The sequence below is a fragment of the Narcine bancroftii genome, chromosome 13, assembly GCF_036971445.1.
Source record: "Narcine bancroftii isolate sNarBan1 chromosome 13, sNarBan1.hap1, whole genome shotgun sequence".
Lineage (NCBI taxonomy): Eukaryota > Metazoa > Chordata > Chondrichthyes > Torpediniformes > Narcinidae > Narcine > Narcine bancroftii.
This window is the reverse complement of record NC_091481.1, coordinates 9593655-9612084: the sequence shown is the minus strand read 5'-3', so window position 1 is coordinate 9612084 and position 18430 is coordinate 9593655. Positions and strand designations below refer to the sequence as shown.

At 38.3% G+C, this 18430-nt stretch overlaps 1 protein-coding gene and 1 long non-coding RNA gene across 4 annotated transcripts in view; both read left to right on the top strand.

Annotated features, from left to right (window-relative positions):
* chchd3a (coiled-coil-helix-coiled-coil-helix domain containing 3a) overlaps positions 1–18430 on the top strand; it is a 187615-nt gene that overhangs the window by 30812 nt on the left and 138373 nt on the right. The window lies entirely within an intron of this gene.
* LOC138748117 (uncharacterized) lies at positions 1578–8438 on the top strand. Its single transcript, XR_011347800.1, has 2 exons — positions 1578–1646; positions 7641–8438. It is a non-coding gene; the product is annotated as an uncharacterized lncRNA (long non-coding RNA).

Below are 18430 nucleotides of genomic sequence, written 5' to 3'. Positions count from 1 at the left end.
TGCTCACTTAATTTACAGATTTATTTCTTGGTGATTGGGGTGTGGTACAAAGTTTGGGTTTTTGTTGGGAGGCCTGGACATTATGCAGTTTCCCTGACTTGTGTATATGGAAACTGCACGTCTACTTATTGATCGTTTATTTATTTATTTTTGTGCGTGCCTGAGATCAAGGATTCCATGAAGGGGTCAATGGTCTATAAAGTTTGGAGGCCCCTGGTGTAGAAAATTATATCGCACTAATCTGTATCTTGCATTTAGAATTGATGCTATCCAAACACCAATCAGACCAACATCTTTCCATTATTGCAACACTTAGATCTGACTCTCATCTCTCTCTCTCAATCTCTGTAAACCTTGTTTTTTACTTTCATTCTGGAGAGCATCTTGGTTATAAATTTTGGTGTATTTCTCCAGCCAAATCATTCATTCCATGTTTCGATCTATTCAAGGGAAAAACTACTGATGTCTGATTATTAGATATGATTTTGACTTGTGGTTTATGATAGCTTTTATCCAATTTATACATTTTCTACCTAAACCGAATGTTACCAATGTTTTAAATAAAAATGACCATTTTAAATGGTTGAATGCTTTTTCTACGTCTAGGTAGACTGTTATATTTGGATTCCACTTTGACTTTGCCATATGTATTATGTCAAATAGTCTACCCAGACTATTTGAAGAACATCTTCCTTTAACAAATCCCACCTGATCTCGATGTACTAATTTTGGTAAATATTATCCCAGTCTATTAGCCCCTTTGCCTGTATTTTATAATCAGCTTTCAGAAGTGATTATAGATTGATATGAAGTTTTTAATGGGTCTCTATTTTTCTTTGGTAACGCTGTAATTGTACAAGTTGAGAAAGATTCCGGGAGGGCCTGGGTTTCCACCACCTGGACAAATACGTCCATCATAAGAGGCATCAATAAATTGTCTATAGTACTAGAGATTTGTTCGCTTGTAAAGTGCCCGAAGCGCTCTCAATTTCTTCTTCTGTCAAAGGGGCATCCAAATCAACACGTTCTCTCTCCTAATTTTGCAAGTTCCATATTTGCTACAAATTCATCCATCTCCTTTTCATCTCATTATTCTGATTTGTATAGTTTCACATATTTTCCAAAAAAATTTAATTTTTGATTATATGTTAATATCAGCCTTTGTTTTTATTGCGTTTTTCATCCTAGATGACTCCTCTGCCTTTCCCTGCCAAGATAGAACTTTGTCTGCCCATTCTCCTAATTCATAATATTTTTGTTTAGTTTTTAATATAATTTTTTCCATTCTATAGGTTTGTAATGTTACATCTCAATTTATTTATTCTCTAATAATCTATATTTTCTTGTCACCTTGCTCTTTGATATTCTTTTTCTAGTTTTGTTGTATCTTTTTCCAAAACATCCAACTTTGTAGCATGTTCTCTCAAGATTTTTTGTATGAGATCATTTGTCCTCTTAAGTAAGCTGTAAGTGTATCCCATATTAAAAAGGTATTATCAGTATTAGGAAGATTAGTTTCTCAAAATAGTTCTATCTGTCTCTTTTTAAAAAAAAACTCACAAAAGTCTTTCCTTTTCAACAGTGTGGCATTGAGACGCCATCTATACACACTTTCTTGTTTTACATGCATACTACTTTTGACTGCGGTAAGTACCTGCGCCATTCAAGCCCAGGAGCTGGGGTGATCAGACTGCTGGGACAGGGTTCCAAGTCTGCGTTTGGTACGTGGTGAGATCAACTAGGCAGGCAGCCAGGGCGAGAGTCTGTGGTCAGAGTGCCAGGAGCTCAGATGTGCGGGTGGCAGGGATCAGGTGGAAAGTCCACTTTTGGAGCGTTGGGAGTTCCAGGTTGCCGGCAGCTATGGCTTAAAATAGGGGGATCGACTTTCACACATGATATATGGAAAATACCAAATTTTTGGACCAAAAATTGGGAGTTCTATAGAATTTGACTTTCTAATATACATTACCTCATACTCTTTTGTGTTAAATTCAGTTCTCTATTAGTCCCAACTTTCCAGCTGATTTACATCCTATTTTAAATCACCTTCTTTCCTATCACCAATCCCACCAGAAAAATGCCTTCTATCTCCAATCCTAACATAATTAAATTTGAAAACACGGCTTCTATTTTGATGTGATTCATTCATGATCGTCTTGTATTTTCTTTTAAAACATTTCCGTTTCTTTGGAAAGCTACTTGAATTTTTGATTTGTAGTTTGCACTGAATGATGATGTCACTAACTTACTATTGGAAATATTTTAAGTGCTTGAGTTATGATAAAGTTCGATGAAAGTACAAATTGTGTTTCTTTTTGCATTTGTATGTGACATCAAAAGTTTAAGGCTGTTTTATCGTGGCTATAGTTTCTCTTGACTTTATTATCTCGATCCAATTGTTAAATTGCATTGTTGGGTGGTCTATTCTGTGGCCTTTATTTGGTATTATATTGTGATATTATTGGTGGAAAAATTGTGCATAGTGAAAGTTATAAATTTGTAACTTTCTAGCATTGGAGTTAATTGTATCTGATTGTATACTTAATGTGACCAGAAAGAAAGAAAGGCTTACATTGACAAGTCAACTTTTCAAAGAAGTTCATACAATGGATTCTTTTTCAGAACCATCTCCTCTAAATACAAATTAAATGAATGATCGTTGGGCACGAGCTTGGTAGATTGAGGGAAAAGTATTGGCTAGCAAATCCGAAAAAGAAACTATTTAAGGAGAAATGTTAAGGTTTTCACGTAGAGTAGGTGTAAAAATATTTGTATTGATTAGAATTCAATCTACCATCAACTGTTGTTGGAGCAAGAACTGAAAGAACATTACATTTTGCATGAAGAAGAGTCCTATAGGAGAATACAGTAAGTTAGCCAGTTGTGAAGAGAAAAATTAGGACATTGACTTGAGTTAAAATTGGTTCTTTGATTAAGTCTGCTGTGACTGCTTGAATTCTTTGCAATCTTCAGCTTCCACCTGGGTACCTAAAATAGATAGAGCTTCTACTTAATGTTTCTTCCAAAGATTTATTTGGTGTACCATTTTTTTTATATTTGGAACCCAGGTTTGCCTAGAAATTGAGCCAAAATTATGTGTTGAGAGCCAGCTTCAAGTGCAATCACCACTGACAATTGGTGTCAGGAGGAGGAAGTAACTACCTTTTGTGCTTAACTGTTAGATTTAGAACTTGCACTCATCATGTTCGTCAAATGTTCACATTTACTCAGAGCCAAATATCAAATAAATAGTTTTTATGTTGAAGTTTAAAAAAAAATTGCATTATTTAAGTACTGGTAGCTATGAATACAAACTAAACAGTACTGAAAGAGCAAAAGAGAAATTAGAATTTAAATTTTGCAAAATGAAATAGTATTCTAGTATTGAAATTCTGTGAATGAACTGGAAAGAGGTTGATGCAATGTCAGGAAGTTAATTCTGGTCCTGTTCATTAGTGGTATTACAATGGAAATTTTTATCCTTGCACCGTTGTAAACGAGGTGATGAGAATAAAATTGGTAATTTTTCTATCTTGGATTTACAAATTGATTTTGATTGCCAAATGCTGACTGTTTTCCATGCATGCCCCGTGATTAAAATGACTTGATTATTGTTGATTGGGAAGGATTTATTTTATTATGTTGTCCCTTGAATCATCTTAGGTGTTGTTTCTCAGTCTCAAATTACTGACATAAAAATGGAAAATAAAACAACACTCATCAATTTGGCAGTGTCTGTGGAAAGAGAAACTGTTAACATTTTGGGTCAAAGATCCTTCTTTGAAATTACTGAGTTTAAAAACAAGTTGTGAAAGATGACCTGAATACTCATTCTGATTTCTTTTCCCGCAGGTTCTGCCTGCTGAGTATCTGCAGCAATTTTAAACTTCCAGTGTGTGACATTTTACAGTGCTCACAGCTGCACTTTTCCAGTACAGTCTTATCTTTCTGCTGCAACCATTGCCTCACCTTTCTCTCTCCACAAACACGACATAGCCCATCATAACAGGCTGTGCAGATTATTTTTACCATTGCTTTTTTCACATTTTGCATTCAGCCTGTGATACTTCAGCATGCTTTTAAGACCATGGAAAATGGGAGCACATTCTTTTAAAGTTCAAATATTGCTAATTGGAAGAGTTCCAAGCTTAAAAAAAAGATGTAGATTTTTTAAAAACTAATTTTCAAGTTTTCACAAGGTTTGAACACCACAAAAATTCCAATCCATTAGAAGGGAAGCCACATTTTTTTTGAGTGTAAATCCACTTAAGTCACTGCACCTATTCTCGTCCAAGCTATCACAATGTTACAACAGAACCTAGCAGATGCCACTCTTTTTCACAGTAAAACCCCTGGTATCCAGCACTTATAAGGATTGGTAGATTCCAGATAAGAGTATTTTCCAGTTGCTTGAGATTGGGTGATTGGCGAACTAACAATGAGGTGTGCCAATTTTAAACCTATTTGTCTTCCTTTTTTTGAATTCCAGTACTGTATTAGTTTGTTGTCATGGTGTATCTCTTTTGTCCCTTTAATCCATACATTTTTTAATGTCTTGTGCTCTTTGCACAACAGTTATTTTGTGTTGCTCATTCCTTATTAGATGTATATATGTAAACACTAATGATGCATTTGAAAGTCAGCATTTGAAGACAAACGGATCAGTCATGGAAGGAGTCCTTCAGGCAAGATGTTAAACTTTAAAACTGATTATTCAGCAACATTAATAATATCAGGTCATCAGATTTTACAAATAGTTCCTACCCAACTTGCAATTTTATTTCATCTTAAACTGTAGTATGCTGTTTTTTAAGTTACCATATTGTGTTGAAAGTACTCCAGACCCTAGCTCTGGCGACAAACCATTATTCCTCACCCCTCATAATTTGGACCCCAAATAGCTGGCCACTTGTCCTGCTTGCACTTTGGAACCTAAGCTCAACCATTCTCATTGGGGTGGGGACCATTACTGACACCCCCCCCCCGCCTCTCTCTCAGGGGCACAGTACATATAAGGGCGTTCATGAACAGAGATCATTGGTAGGAGAGAAGTACGGCTAGTGTAGCGATTAGCATAATGCTGTTACAGTGCCAGCGACCGGAGTTTAAATTTGGGGCTGTCTGTAAGAAGTTTGTACATTCTCTCTGTACCTGTGTGGATTTCCTTGAGTTCTCTGGCTTCCTCCTGTCATTCAAAAAAGCATAACTGGGTTAGGGTTGTAGGAAAATTGGATGTATTGGGGCAGCACAGGGTCATGGGCCTGCTTCACAGGAGAGGGGGCCCATAAACTTTGAGCAGAGTTCGAAAGGGGCTACAGCCAAAAAAAAGGTTGAGAATGGCTGCTTAGCTCACATTCTGGACTGATCTGTGAGCCAAACATTATATGTCCTTCCAGGATCTCCGAATAGTTAGTTGGTGGATTATTGGAATTTCACAGCACCTGTGTTCATGGTACAGATGGGCATTAATAATCCCATGTCTCTGTTTAAAGAGCAGAATATATTGTGGGGCCTGGTTTCGTATTTTATTGATTAAAGCAGGATTGCTGTCAGGTGATTTCAAAATGTCAGTGGCTGGAATTCAAAATGTTATTGAAATGTAGTGCAACATCTTGTTTAGTACTTCTGCTTCCCAGGGGTTCTTTCATGATGGCACTTCAGTTCCATCACAGGGAATTCTTTTCTGTCCACATTTAAGCAATTAATAAAAGTAAATTATACTCAATTCCAGAATTGGCTCCATGAAATTCCAAGTTGCTCAATTTATTTGTGACTGGTACAGCAACTAAACAGTTAAGCATCAAGGTTCAGTTTTCAGTGGGAGGTTGCATCGATGCAATAATGTTTTGAGGTTGTCCGAGATTGAGATGAAGTATCAATGACCATCACGTAGATTTTTAAAAATGAAATCATCATTGAGAAGTCAGAGCTAAATAAAATACAACAGAATAAATTTGAAAATGTGTGCATTGAAATAAATTGTCTAAACCGAAACAAAATATGCTATTATTTAACATCAAGCAACAGTTTATTTCGCCATTACAAACAATGAAGCGTGTAGTTCATTTTAGAGGCAGTGCTGGAACTTGGAAACATTGCAGTCAGGAAGCAATTCAGTTTTTATTTTGGCAAGTTGGCTTTCTCTGTCCAGTCTTAATTATTAAAAAAGTTTATTCCAGTGTTGGTGAAAAATTCTGTGAACTAATACCAATTATTAGCAGAATTGTAGTATAGGAATACGCCATAGTTTTAAATCACGGTTTTAATCAGACTTTTTTCTTTGTTGCACTTGATCTTGGGCAACTTTCTCTTGCACTCTTTGACTTTTTGTGGCACCACAACCTGGACTTTACATTATTATTACACGGCCTGTTGTACTGAATAATGAGGTGCCATCCATAGATAACATTTAAAACAATGCTTTTTTACTATTTGAGGACACATGACGAACCAATTCACATTTGCAGTGTAATTGTTTGCACGGTTACGAATAACACTGACTGTTTCCCTTTGGGAAATACAGTAAGTCCAGATTACAATACGGTTGATGGTGGTCAGGCAATGAACTCAGCACCTCGGAATAAGAAATCTCAAGGAAAGGCCTGTGTTTTCACAGTTGCCCCGACTTTCACCACTTTGCTAAAGAGCAATATGCTGATAGGGCAGCATAGCAGTTAGTTAACACAATGCCATGACAGCAGATTGGGATCGGGGTTCATATCCTGCACTGTCTATAAGGAGTTTTTACATTCTCCCTGGGGGCTCCAGTTTCCTCTGACCCATCAAAACATTCTGGGGGTTGTAGGACAATTGGATGAAATTGGCGGCCCATGCTCAAGGGCCAAAAGGGCCTGTTACTGTGCTATATGTCTAATTTTTTAAAAGTGTGCAACTCCCAATGGAAGAAATGGTGAGACAGAAATAATGAGTTAATGGAACATTATGCAAATTCAATCAGGAATTATTTTAATTTAAATGTAGTCATTTCAGCATGATAACAGGCCCTTTTGATCACAAGCCCATGCCGCCCAAATATCCCAATTTATCTGCAACATCCATACATTTTGAAAAAGTAACAGGAAACCAGAGCACCCAGACTAAGCCCATGCAGACATGCGAACGTACAAATTCCATACAGACTGTGCCAGATTTGAATGCTGGTCCCTGGGAAATGCAATAGCACTGCGCTAACCGTGCTGCCCGTGACTAGTCGTGCTGAGGTAGCATTAATATATTGATGTCACATTTATGGCAACAGAAAAATTGTCAAAATGTGAAAGGAGCAATATAGTTCGCTAAAAATATACTGTGAAATCTGCAAAGGAAGTACAACCATGGTTTGAATTCTTTAAGAGTATTAGAGGATTGAATTGCCAAGAATTAAACATGATTTATGATTTTAAATTGCATTTTATTTAAATTTGGTTTAAATTTTGACCTTTTTTGGTAGGTACAATATCATACTGTCAAAGCAGTCCATGTCATTGGTGTGCCAGACAGTGAAATATTGTTCATAAAGCTGATTAGTAGAACTTCACAACTTGGAGACATTTGTAAACGTTGGTATTTAACTACACATTATTAGAGAAAAATGCATTGTTCAGAGTTTAGTTAATTAGGTTTACCCCAATGTTTTTCAGTTCAAGCATTTTGGAATTGATGAAGACAAGGTGATTATGTTTCAGCAAAAGATATATGGGGATAGCAAGACCAACTGAGCTAATCGGATTGACAATATGAAGTTTCGAAACAGCAAAAGAATCAAAGGAAGTGGATCAATTTACTGTTCAAAAGTCTTCAGAGAGGGACTAGACTTAAGAGACCACTTTTTCTGTACATTTACAGTTTATTTATTGTTGCCCGAAATTTTATAATTTATGAAATGGGACTGCACTTTTGTTAATTGTGAATGTTCATGCCACTGGTGGATTTGATGTATTTAATAACTTTAAACTCTTTAAAAGAGTATTAGAGGATTGAATTGACAAGAATTAAACTTGATTTAAGATTTTAAATTACATTTTGTTTAAATTTGATTTAAATTTTGACCTTTTTTTGTAGGTACAATATCATACTGTCAAAGTAGTTCATGTCATTGGTGTAGCAGACAGTGAAATATTTTCATAAAGCTGATTAGTAGAGCTTCACAACGTAGAGACATTTGTAAAGTTGGTATTTGACTACTCATTGCCTGACATTGCTGTAACATTTGAGTAAATATCAGGGCAAATGACTTAAAACAACTCTGTTCTCCAATTTTCCATTTTATTAAGAATATTTATTTTAATGTGTTTACATGGGCTCTGTGAATATGGATCATTTGTATGTGCTATGTCTATCTGCTTATTTACATTGTTCTGCACTGTGGACTGGAAAATGCTGTTCTGGCAGGTTGTACTGGTACAAACGGATGACAAATAAACTCAAACTTGAAATACCATCAGCCTAATTTGACCTTAAGATCTGCCTCGTTGTTGCCCAAAGGCTGAATTTGGCCCAGTAGCTTTTCTGAGCGTTTTCTCTTGAAAGCATTTGGATTTTGGATGAAGTTAGTGAAAAGGAAGTACTTTGTTTGCTCTGGCATATGAAGAATCCCAAATAGATGCAAAATTTCCATGTTGGATTTCAATTGTACCAAGAATTTTACTTTCAGAATTTTCATTCCTTATCAGATCATTTTTAATGGTCATAGTTATACAGGACTGAAATAAGCCCTTCATCCCACTGCATTCAAATCAGTCTATATGTCTCTCTACACTAATTCCATTTGCCTGAAATTAAATCCTTATCATTCATAAGACATAGGAACAGAAATGGACTATTCAGACCATCGAGTCTGCCCCGCTATTTAATCATGAGCTGATAAATTTCTGCATTTTCCCTATAACCTTTGATGCCCTGGCTAATCAAGAACCTATCAATCTCTTTCTTAAATATACCCAATGATCTGGCCTCCACAGCCACCTGTGGCAACAAATTCCACAGATTTACCACTCTCTATCCACTATCTACTTGTCCACATCTTTAAACATTTGAAATGTTTCAATGAGATACCCCCCTCATTCTCCTAAATTCAAGAGCTGTCGTATAACTCTTTCATTCCCAGAATTATCTGAGTGAACCCCCTTTGTGCCCTCTCCAATGTCAGCACATCTTTTCTTATATGAGGAGTCCAAAACTGCTCATTTTATTCAAAGTGAGTTCTTACCAATGCTTTATAACACCTCAACATAATATCCCTGTTCTTGTATTCTATTCCTTTTGAAATAAATATCAGCATTGCATTTTCCCTCTTCACTACCATCTCAATATGCAGGCTATTCTGTACAGGGACTCCCATATCCCTTTGCATCTGGGTATTTTCAATTTTCTCCATTTATATTAAAAAAAAATTAGTCTGCCCTTTTTTTTAACCAAAGAGCATGACACTTTCCAACATATTTCATTTTAATATTCAGTGCCTTGACTATTTAGAAGCCTAAATGCCTCTTAAACTTGGTGATTTCACTACCTTTTCTGGCATTGAGTTCCAGATACCAACCACTTTTTTTGTAATTTCTTTGAAAGTTGCATGCTTGCACCTTAAGCCTATGCATTTTTATTTATGATATCACTTGATATTTATGATACTAGTGTGGAATAAGATTCTACCCTATCAATCTCTCATGATCACTGAGGTTCTCCAATCCAGTCAAAATCCTCTACATCAGAGAGACCAGTCGCATATTAGAAGATTGCTTCGCCCAGCACCTCCTCTCCGACCACAACAAAAGCCACCTCCCTGTAGCCAACCATTTCAATTCTAAGTCACTTTCTCAAGCTTGGGTGTCTGTCCATGGCCTTTCACACTACCTCACCCTGACCACCTGCAGGTTGGGGGAACAACGCCTCATTTTTCATCTTGACATTCTCCAACCCCAGGCCATGAACATAGAGTTCACTGCATTCCACTAATCGGCTTGCTTCCCCACCACCCCCACCCTCCCCCCCCCTTAACTGGTTCCTACTTCCTTTCTCTCTCCACCTAGCCTAGACTCAGTCCCCCCCCCCCCCACACTGCGGTGTTTATCTCCCCCCCTCCACCTATCATCTCCCACCCTCACCACCCTCCCTTCCCTTTTTGTTCAGACATCTCTCATGTGCCCCCACTCCTTGATGAAAGGTTCAAGCCCAAAACATTGTTGATGTATCTTCACCTTTGCTACATAAAGGCATTATTTGACCTGCTGAGTTTCTCCAGCATTTGTGCATTTTTTCAGTCAAAATCCTAGTTAAATTGTCTCATTTACTAAGTAAAGGTAACAAAGAAGCTTAATGGACACTGCTATTGCATTTGAGAGAAGAGTGAGACAATAGATCATCAAGGTACCACTGCATTGAAGAGGCTTTACTGCAAGTGATGAACAACCCAATTACTTGAAGCAAGCCAAATGCTGGAGGGATTACATTTTCCAGGGACTTGGGATGTGCAAATGTGTCAGTAAATGATTCCTTGTAAGAGACGGCATTAGTCTTTGTAGTGAGGAAGCAGCTGGAAACAGCAGCAGATGGTGCTATGCCTCATGAACTTGAAGATGAGTTCTGTGTCCGGTTGTTGTTTAACTGTGACTCCACTGAGATGTGAGGAATTTCCTCTGGCCCAGCAGAGCAACAAACACATCTTAAGTGGAATGTGTAACTCATGAAAATATGTAGCAGAGCTTGCTTTGGAGATGACTGGTGCTTCTATATGTAAACAACAAAGGGAGGAATCACCTGGAAAAGTACTTTAACCATCTTCTAATGTCAACTGCTGATAATTTGTAATCACAAGCCAATCACAAGGCTGCATTCTGGCTCTCTTTACTCCTTGAACGCTCATGGCTGCGGAGCCAACTTTGGCTCCAACTCAGATTCCCACAGTGCAACTTTGTAGGTTTGGTCGAGAATTTAACAACATGCCAAATCTCCACCAGAAAATTGAAGTTCTTGGGAGTCATTATCTTGGAGGATCTTCATGAAGAAAACAAGTCAATGCCTCTACTTCCTCAGGAGTTTTCAGAGGTTTGATGTGATATTGGAAACCCTGGCAAATTTCTACAGTTGTGTGGTGGAAAGTGTGCTGACTGGCTGCATCGTGCTGTGGTATGCCCCTGAGCATAAAGCCCTCCATAAGGTCGTGGACACAGCCCAGGATATCACAGGCAAAACCTTCCATCCAGTACATCTACAGGAAGTGCAGTTGTCGGAGAGTAGCAGCAATAACCACTCAGCACATGCTCTGTTCTCACTGCTTGCATCAGGAAAGAGGTCTAGGTGCCACAAGACTCGCACCACCAGGTTCAGGAACAGCTGCTACCCCTCCACCATTAGACTCCTCAACAATAAACTAAATTAGGGATTCATTTAAGGATTCTTACTTTTGCACTCATTTATTTTTTTTAAATTCTCTCTCTATTGCAGTTTGCATGCATATGTTGTGTACAGTTTTTTTTTGCATTACCAATAAGTGATAATTCTGCTTTGCCCACAGGAAAAAAAATCTCAGGGTTGTATGTATTCTAACAATAAGTCTAAAATTATTATTGTCCGAAATACTGGAAAAGATGTCAGAATGCTGGATGGAGATCAAGAATCTGGTTGGGTGATGCCAAAACAACAATCTTGCTCTCAACTTCACCAAGGAGAGGCTGAGGGGCAACATACCTATTTGGGTTGATAGAAGTTCACGGGAGTCCATGTTTCAGAAGACCCCTCCCTCTTGGAGACTGCACATTGAAGAAACTGTGAAGAAGGCACACCAATGCCTCCAATTTCAAAGGACTCTAAGGAGATTTGGCATGTTGTTAAATTCTTGACCAAACCTACAAAGTTGCACTGTGGGAAGTATGCTGACTGGCTGCATCACAGCCTGGATTGGGAATGTGAGTTCACCTATGTGAACCACTGTCTCAAGAATGTAGCCAACATCATGACAGATCCCCACACTTTTTCATTACTGCCTGAAGACGGAAGGTACAGAAGCCTGAAGACCAGCACATCTTGGTTCAAGAATAGTTTCTTTCCAACAGCTCTCCAATTCTTGAACCTCCCCCTTGTTACACTAATCAGGGACTGCTCTGAAAGCACAAAAGGACTATCTACACTATTGCTAAGTCACTTTCTTTGCATCAAGATAACTGAATATTGTTTTTTTTTGTATTGTCGCCCTTTAATTCAAATAAGTATACTATTGTAGTGAACAATAAATCTGCAAATGCTGAGAATTTTTCTGGTGGTTTTTTTCCACAAGGTATTTGTTCAGCAGCTGCAAGTAAGAATTTCAGTGCCTTTGTACATTGTGCAAACTCAGTGTAATTATTACTTATTTATGAATTAACCTTTCAAATAGCCACAAGGTAAATAGTATTGTATCTGAATATGTAAGATAATACTTCAGGTTCAATAGTAGAATTACATATTGTCAAAAAATAATTTAAAATCATAGAAAATTTAGAATTCACCCTTTAATCTTCAAATATTAGCAGGTTGTGGGACGATTCCATCCCTCTCCCTCCGCTGGCACTTTTGCCTACAAGCAAAGGGGTTGAAAACCCCTTTCCTCTCTTGCATCCAGGGATCTAAACTGTTCTTCCAGGTGAGACGAAGATTCACATACCTCCACTAATCTTCTCTATTGCATTTGGTACTCCTGATGTGGCCTCCTCTATATCATAAACCTAAACAAAGTGACTGTTTTGCCAAATGCCTTGGCTGTGCAGGGTTATCTCAAGCATCCAAATTGCAAAGCATTTCAATTTTTCCTCCCACTCCCACACTGACTTGTCTGTCCTCCACTTCTTGAATGGGATTGTGAGGCCAAATACAGGCAAGAACAGCACCTGTTTGGATCGTCTCCAAACCAAATGCATGAACAATAAATTCTTCAATTTCAGGTCATCTGCACCTTTCCAGTACACTTCTCTCTCTCTAATCATTCCTGGTCCTCTCACACCTTTCATACTCTCCTCCTTTCCTATTACCTACATACTCCTGCCATCCTGCTCCCCATCCTCCCATGATTCCCATCTGCCTACTTCCCTTCATTCATTTGGTTTCACTTCCTTACCATATTCTACAGTCTTCAGCCTTTTGTTGCCTCCGCATCATCTCCCTATATCTTCATCTTCCTATATCCCTACATCTTCACTATATCCACCCTTCCCTCCCCACCTCACTTTTGCAATCAGCCTCTCGTCTGGATCCATCTTTCGCTTGCCAGCTCTTAACCCACCCCTTCCCTTTACCTCTTTTTACGAGATGTAAGGTCTCGACCCAAAATGTCACCTGTATACTTCCGTCCAGAGACTGCCTGACATAACTACCTGAGTATCTCCAGCACCTTTTTTGTTTGCTGAGAAAATCATTGTTTTGCTCTATTTGCTGAAACTTATTCTGAGCATATCATATAATTCAGGAATTAGATTTTGTCATTTTTTAAAATTCTGCTACCCACCATATGATGAGTCCCAATTCAGAGGGTTTGTTATAATTAAAATTAAATCAAACCATTTGCTCTTGCTACACTAAGTCTTTTCTGACATGTTACCACCTACCCAGACTATATTTTCTTTGTGGTGTTTGATTTAGAGGTAGAACAATTTGCTTATCGATGGGTTTGGACAGTAGACAATAATGCCTCACTAAGGCCAGTGGAATTAAGAATCCGTAACTTGAATTTTTATCTCGAAAGCATATCCCTTGAACTTAAGTATTTGTAATGCACATAATAAAGTGGGAAAATAAATTGATATCCATAGCAAGATTCTTATTCATGCATATAAATGTTTTTAACAGAAAGTAAAATAAAGGGAAACCCCCTCTGAACACTAAAAAAATACCTTTTTGAACTGTTTTAAGTCCTAAATCATGGTACGAGATATTAAGATGATCTATAAAAAATAATTTTATTTTATGAGCTCATGATAATGGTGTAAACAACAGCCATCAGTTCTTGCAGAATAGTCATGGGGAAATGGATTTCATACTGATTATCAATGAAATGTTGAAATGTATCCTCCTTTGGAGGAACCTGAACTAATGTTCTTGAAGTGTCTTGGAATTAAATTTTTTTCTCGTTTTTGCACATCATCCGCTTCTTCATTCAAACAAGGGGCCATGTTGTTTTGAACTACTGGCAAGTTTGTTTTGTGATCATTAGCTCGATTTACTGGTCTTGTTCAAATTGATAACTAGACAATAACACAGGAGAATATTCATCCATTCATCTATGGAGCGGCAAAGAAAATTGATAGAGTAAAGAAGCAACTCCTTGAGACTCAAAGCTTCATGCATCCTGGGCATGCAAGTTCTCTATGTAGTTATCCAAGTACGGGTAGACCCTGACTTAAGGTGGGGTTTGATTCTGGGACTCTCATCATAAATAGAAATTATTGTAAGTTGGGTCTACCTGAATAGGTAGTATTTTGCTTTGTCCCTACTGGGAGGCTGACATCCTCGCTACTGCTGGGAGGCTGAGGTGGTGTTGGGTAACAAGGGGCAATGTTGTATCTTTGCAATCTACATTGTGATTTGGGCAACTAAAGCGGCATCGTCTGCAAAGAGTAGTTCACAGACAAGTTGCTCTTGTGTCTTGGTGTGAGCTTGCAGGCGCCTCAGATTGAAGAGACTGCCATCCGTGCGGTACCGGATGTAAACAGCGTCTTCATTGTTGAGGTCTTTCTTGGCTTTTTTCAGCATCATGCTGAAGAAGATTGAAAAGAGGGTTGGTGCGAGAACGCAGCCTTGCTTCACGTCATTGTTAATGGAGAAGGGTTGAGAGAGCTCATTGCTGTATCTGACCCGACCTTGTTGGTTTTCGTGCAGTTGGATAACCATGTTGAGGAACTTTGGGGGGCATCCGAGGCGCTCTAGTATTTGCCAAAGCCCTTTCCTACTAAAGAAATCTCTTGGTGCCTGCCACATTGACCACCGCCAGTGGGCTGATATCGCCTCAAACCGTGCATCTTGGCGTCTCACAGTTCGGCGGGCAGCAACCTCCTTTGAAGAAGACCGCAGAGCCCACCTCACTGACTAAAGGCAAAGGAGGAAAAACCCAACACCCAACCCCAACCAACCAATTTTCCCTTGCAACCGCTGCAACCGTGTCTGCCTGTCCCGCATCGGACTTGTCAGCCACAAATGAGCCTGCAGCTGACGCGGACATTACCCCTCCATAAATCTTCGTCCGTGAAGCCAAGCCAAAGAAAAGACATTGTGATTTGGAACACATGCGCATATTGTCGTTGCTCTCTCTCTCTCTCTCTCCCTTGTCAATCGGTGGGAAGCGATCTGCGTGCGCTGATTGGACGGAAAGATTTCCTTCAGAGAAGGAAAAGTGACTTCATTGATACAGGTCAACTCCGACTTAGCTTTATTGAAAACGGATTCTGATCATCTGGGAGCGTCATAAGTCAGGTCTATCTGTAAATGGAACAGAGTTCTGCATAGCATGCTTTACAAAAAGCTAGTTATCGATCAGATGAGAAACCCATTAAATTTGCATTTAGTACAAATTTGGAAAGAATCTTTGTAATTTGACAGTTGTTAGGCATTTAGTTACTTTTCATTATCTAACTAGCTGGATACCTGGTGCAGCCTGTGAAATAAAGCACTCAATTGTTGACTACATGGTTGAAACAAAATACCCAAAAAATCTTCATGGTAATTCTGCATAAATATATTTTGTTCTGTTTCCTGCTGCCTGCCTCTTGCATGTCTGGAAGCATCAACAGTCTCTTGCTTTCTCCTTTGTCTAGCTCTACTGGCTTGTGAAGAGCTTCTGCCACTGTTGCTTTGCTTTTTTGGGCCCATATTGAACTGGGTTTGGCCACTTATTTTTATTCTGAATGTACACTGATGCACAGCCCTGTAACTAATTGAGGTATCCCTGGTGCAAGTTCAATTTTTTTTAAAAACTTCTGTGGTCATGACATTCAGCATTGAACGTTACCACAATTATAGTAAACAGTAATGCAAGTCAGTGCAAGCTGGTCAAAAAACGCTCTTGAACTTCATATAACCTTAAAGATCAAATTCAATGCGGTCATGACATTCAGATCAATTGTTATCCCTACTGAACCTCTTTGGACATTTCTAGTGTGCTCCATATTGATTTGGATGGAATACAGACAAACAAACAGACAGACATACGTGCGCAAATCTATATTAGATTAGCTAACAAATGGAACAAGTGAACTTTTATCAAAAGCAGCTGTAGGGAATAACTAGATATTCTGAAATGAGATGACACCTTTGAAGTTGCTTTCAGGTATCGAAATTGTAAATTGAGATTTTTTTTCATAAGTTAAATAGTGAACTTTTTGTACAGGACTAATCTATGTTTTGTTGAGTGTTGTAACTGGTAAGTTTGTGGATCCCTGTTTCATCTCTTCCTTAAATTATGGTTGCCCTCCAATTTTGCTACCCTTTAATCTGCAGGAAATGTAGAATCCATAGAGATGACTAATGCCTTCACTGTTCCAACAGCAACCTCTTTCTTAAATCTGCAGAAGTCATAATACTTACATCGTTGAGAGGTAAACAAAACTATTCGGAAGATGTAAAAGAGGAAACAAATAGGGTAAATCTGTTTAATGAGTGGTTGGCGTATAGATGATTTCCTAATTGAGAATTGTGTAGTTACCTTTTGAAATTGCCTTTTTCTGGGGTTATGAACAGTAACTGATCAGCTCTTTAAAACTGATGAGAATTTTCTGGAATTAAGTTCTCCATCCCAGAGGACATTGAATTTTCAGTCATTCAGTATATTCATGACCAAGGTAGAATTTTTAATACTGAGGAATCAAGGAAAAGAAAGATATTGTGGATGGCAGGAATTGAGATTGAAGATCAGTACGGATGAATGGCAGAACGAGCCCAAGGAACTCTGCCATGTCCCTGCTTACATCTTTTTTTTAGTTGGGAGATGGTTTTCTAGGGATACTTCATTTGGACTTGCTCCCAGCGTGCCATCCCTGTGGCCTCATTCTCCAGTCATTTGCCTGTCCCCCTTTAACCCTCGTGTTTGTCATGGCTCCTGATTGTGACGTTTATCAGTTTGTGCAGGTTGCCATGCCATTTCATCAAATGTAAATTGCTTTAGAGTCAGAGTTGATCTATTCTCCTGTGATTTAGGCTAAATGAAAAAACTGAGCTTCTATTTTGAAAGGCACTCAACTTGCCCATTAAATATTAAAATGAGAGTTTTAAAAAGCATTTCACATTCATTAATATTACAAAGTATTGGACAGATGCCTCTGAGAGCATTTAAACATGATACAACATCTTGTTCTGAGCTAGGCATATCTTTTAAGAGTTTTGAAAGAACTGGGCACGCGTGAGAGGAAGCAATTCACACAAAATGTATAGAAAGACAGCGTTTGCATTTATCAAAATTTTATGAACCTCAGGAGGACCCAGAGTGTACTTTTTGCTGGTTAAATACACTTGAGCTGTGATCTTGCTGTTCAGAAAATGCAAGACACAGCAAATGCCTGACAGTGATGCAATAAATAATCTGAAAATCTGTTTTGTTGCCATTTGTTTGGGGAAAATCATCTTGGAGCTAGAAGAACATTCCGACTTGTCTTAAAAATAGATCAATGGATTTTTTTTACATTTGCGTGAGTAGATACTTAGTTGAATTTCCTGAAAGTAGTACTGTACTCAGCACTGCTCTAAAGAGAAAGCCAACATTGTGCTTATGGCTGACAAGGAGGTTGCATGTATACTTTATGATCAGTCATGATTCTTCAATGGATGAATTAAACACAATGAAATAATCTGATAATTGTAAATTCATGTGTAATAACATGATCCTCCATTCACTTGACATTATGACAACAAATAGCCTTTAAGGCTATTGAGCCTTTAAGTTGTTTGATATTCTTTGGTAGAACAATTAATTATTTGAAAGTTGGTGCATTGAGATATGAAAATGCTGAAGTCTTGTGTCAGAGTTTCTCCCCATCACAAATGTTATAAAGTCTGAGATCCACAGTTATCCAAGGGAACAGAAATTTTGTGCATAAGATTGTTGTACAGAGGCATTTTTAATACCTGGCCAGTATGGTTAGTATTCCATACTACATGTCAGAGATATTGTTAATTTAGTAAAACCTTTGCTCATTTTGGAAATTCTCTGCAAACTGCATGCTTTGGGGCAGCAATGCTCAATAGGGGCCATATGCCTTCCCCCAAACTGCCAATGGGCCACAGTGCAATGACAGGGTGGGGCAAGATGAACTGGCATGATTTTTTTTTGTTTTTTGAGGTCAGTAGGAAAGAAATACGGAAGAAACCAAATAAATGACTGCTTCACGGGGAAAGGGGCCCATAAACTTTGAACAGAGCCCTAAGGGGGCCATTGTAAAAAAAAAAGATGAGAATGGCTGCTTTTGAGCAACATTTT